This window comes from Anopheles darlingi, chromosome 3 (assembly GCF_943734745.1).
Source record: "Anopheles darlingi chromosome 3, idAnoDarlMG_H_01, whole genome shotgun sequence".
NCBI lineage: Eukaryota > Metazoa > Arthropoda > Insecta > Diptera > Culicidae > Anopheles > Anopheles darlingi.
The window spans coordinates 54437042-54440793 of NC_064875.1; positions in this window are offsets into that span (position 1 = coordinate 54437042).

Genomic DNA, 3752 nt, shown 5'->3' on the forward strand with positions numbered 1-3752 from the left:
CTTCATTCATTCTCGCAACAAAAAAAAACAATGACTAAACTTGAGGGACCACAACACCGTTAATATCCGTTGCGCCACACGATTCTTGCTTGAGCTCGCTATTTTTGGGGAGTGAGGGGGCTGGGGGTCAGTGTGACCAAAGAAGAAAAAGGTACTCTCAGTGTTCCCATCACCAGAGTGTGCTGCTGATACGACCAATGGATGAAATGTGTAAAAAAAACAATACATATCCTTGCTACCATCGCTCAATTTGAAACCCTACATTAATATGTTACCCCTACCACAAACGGTTCGGTGTTATCCTATAAAAGGGAGTTAGCTTTTTGTTGCTTCCTACTGCTACTACTTCTATACTCATACGCACGGTTACGTCTCTCTCACTGATGTTCTAATACGCACTCTTCCTTCGCTCGCTACCTATCCCGTTTGCGCTTGTCACTGGCTCTTATCACCACTTATCATGTCTGAATTGCCTTATTTTAGGATGTATTTGAACCGAAAGCAAAATATCAGCCAGAAAAAATATATCGAAGCAGAAATGGAGAAAGGAAAACAAATAGATTGATTCATATTCTAGTTATAGCTACTACGGTATTCGGCTGTTCTACAGCCCCATGCCATTCCTATTCCATATAGCAGGATAGCCATAGTTCCCTGGACCCTGTTCCGCATAACAGTATATATCCTAAGGGCTCGACCGCACGGCCAAACGCCAAACTATCCTATCGTTCGCTCGCTCGTTCACTCAATCATTCACGCATACACATGCACGCATGCCCATACAATCATATGACTCCGTTGCTACGAGTCTCTTGCGTTATCGGCTTGTTTGTAATGCTATTAACAGCTTCCTATGTTACACATTATTGAGACTGGAGCCTTAGTATTACCCTTCGACAGGGTCGGTTTATTAAGCCTCACCTTCGTTCTAGCTGGCCGACTACTATCCTTCGTTTTTCGTCTCCTTTTTCCTCTTATCGGTGTTCGTACCCCTAGCATATTGTAGCGCTGCTGCAGCATCAGCAGACACGAGACGAGACAATCATAAATTTTACGATTAATAAGTGCACTTATCTAAAACAGAACTTCTTGCAAACACTACCACCCCTAGCGGCACGAGATGGCAGCGCTAATGGAGTTGCACTGCAATACAACATCCGCTACCCCCCACCGGGTTGCCTGCACTCTTTCTCTTCGTGTTTGTTATCTCTCTCTCCCTCTCTGTGTCGCTCTATCTATTGTTGGTTAGCTAAGTTAGCATCATAAAACTACGAGTCAGGCCGCACAAGATCCTCAACAGCAACCTCTTCTTTCCGCCACTGCGGTAATGCTGCTGATCACCCATTCTGCTACTATTGAAGGCCTTTGTATCTGCATGCGTCACTGCTTTATATCGCTGCGCTCTCTCCACTGCATAAACAACGGGCAGAGCTCAGCTAGGTGTGTCTCTCTGTATGTGGTAGGCCCTGTCACGTGTCACCACCATTTGACCCATGGTGGTGAGAAAGGAAGGACATATTATGCACTCGCGCGCGTAACAAAAACTGTTCTATTTGCATTTGGCTAGTATACTGGATTTTAATACCCTGCATCAATATTATCATCCACGGATCGGTCGAATACGCGTCGAGAGCATCACTGGTGAGCGAATTACCAGTCATGATTATACATATTACTTGCTTTAGTGAGCGTACCCTCACTATGTCTTCCTATTTTTACGACGGCATCTTTCGAAATAAATCATATTACCTTTCACCCTCCTTCTCTTTATATAGTGCCACACGAGCATCACCGAATGTGTAACACATCACATCACACTGCTTACAATAACCTTCCCACTGTATATCAATATAATGTATCTACAGTTTCTTACAAGTTTGCTGGCGGTTTGTGGACCGCCAAAGCTTAACCAAGGAACAGCACAACTTTGGCGGATCTAAATATCAATCTCACCAAACCAACACAACAATCTTTCTGCATCTTTTTGGTGGTGTTTTAAACCGACGATGGTATGCTTTGCAGCGGGTTCCCTTTGTTGTTGAGGCGCCTTTATCATATAACGGGGTGAGGAGAATTCACACATTCAATCCAACAGTATCTAACTAACTACCCCCACCCAGATGTACCTTTTGCGCGATTAACGAACGGGTGGGTGATGCACATTCACTTTTAGCAGAAGGCTACGGAGAAAATTAACAAAAGCAAAATCTTACTTTATCTGCACAGCATGACATAGCGTATATGACTAGGCTAAAATGGTTAAACTTAGAGAGAAACTAAAGAACTTTACCAGTAAGAGAGTAAATGGCTGAACTGATCTGTAATTTGTAACAGAGTTTACGCGCAGCCATTTTTTGTAGGCAGCATTGTACGAGAAAATACATAATTTACAACTTCCCGAGAGGATCCCCGAGAGGTGCTGGGCTGATGGATGTTTACTGAACTATGTTTTTGTTGTTCACGGTCACCAACATGACTGAGAGAAACAGGCTAATCTCGTTGTCTTGTCCATACTCGCTTTCGGGTTAATGCATTGCTTACAATTTATGTACATTCAGGTATTTACAGGTAACCACATATGCAACCTCTTATTGGTTTGTCGCTTACAGCAGCATGGGTTTTTTTTAAATATCTACACATTCTGTATACGCTAGCCTATTATATGATACAAGCTATTTACATGTTTTTTTGTTTTTTCCATAAACTGGATTTTAGTGCTATTCTCGCAATGTATTCTCGCATTGATGCTACATAAACTGTTATATATTTACATACTCAAATCCATCACATTGACTGATCGAGCATAGTAAAGCACAAAACTACCATAACTTTAAGCAGAAAAACCATAGTTGAATCAGTGTTAGCTAAACAAATAAATTGATCCACACTTGCAAAACGTAAAAGATGGTAAGCGGTCTCTAAAGGCCGTACCCAAAAACTTGCTAGTGAATGTGCATTCATCACCCATCGTCGTCGGCCAGCTCCTGTTATTTATGTTTCCATGGACTTATTTTTAATTCTTCTTGCGGGAGGAAGTGACTTGAAACGAATTTTGCACAAATTGCGCTCAATGCCGATATCACTTCACTTCCTCCCTCAGCAACAGTAGCTGTAACTTCTACAGGTAGGTGCAAAGGGATTTTTTAGATGACTAAACCTTTGAAGATAGACTTGGCCATTGCTGTTAGTGTAACTAGTGTATGGATTTAATTTATCTTCAGCACTATCTACATATCCATCCTCATCTGTGTGTCCACTATTACAAGGAAGGATGTTTCCCCACGGGACTACTGTTGTGGCATCGCGGCCGAGATGCACCATCCTGTTGATGCTAAAATCATCGGGGCCCATCGTGGACACGGCCAGTTTGTTGGTTATGCAGATATACCCAAAAAGAGTTTACCCCGTTCCAGTTTGACAGGCAGCGGATCCTGCAGCTATCCCAGAGTCTTTTAGCGCCGCACCGCCGATGATGATTTGAAATGTTTATTACGTTCCGTTGCGCTGATGAGAGAATACAAACAACTAATCGATAGTGTATCCCTCCCTCTTTCTCTCTCACGTTTGCTAAAAATCTCCTGTGGTGTTAAAGTTTGTTGATTTTTTGCCTTAGTTTTTCCTGTTACAGTGCTTCTCCTTCTACCGCAATCAACAAATCCACGGTTTCCTCCATCATATTTATCCTACAAAACATTTCACGTTAATATAATCCACACACTCACCACCATCATCACTGTGAGAGATCCATTCAA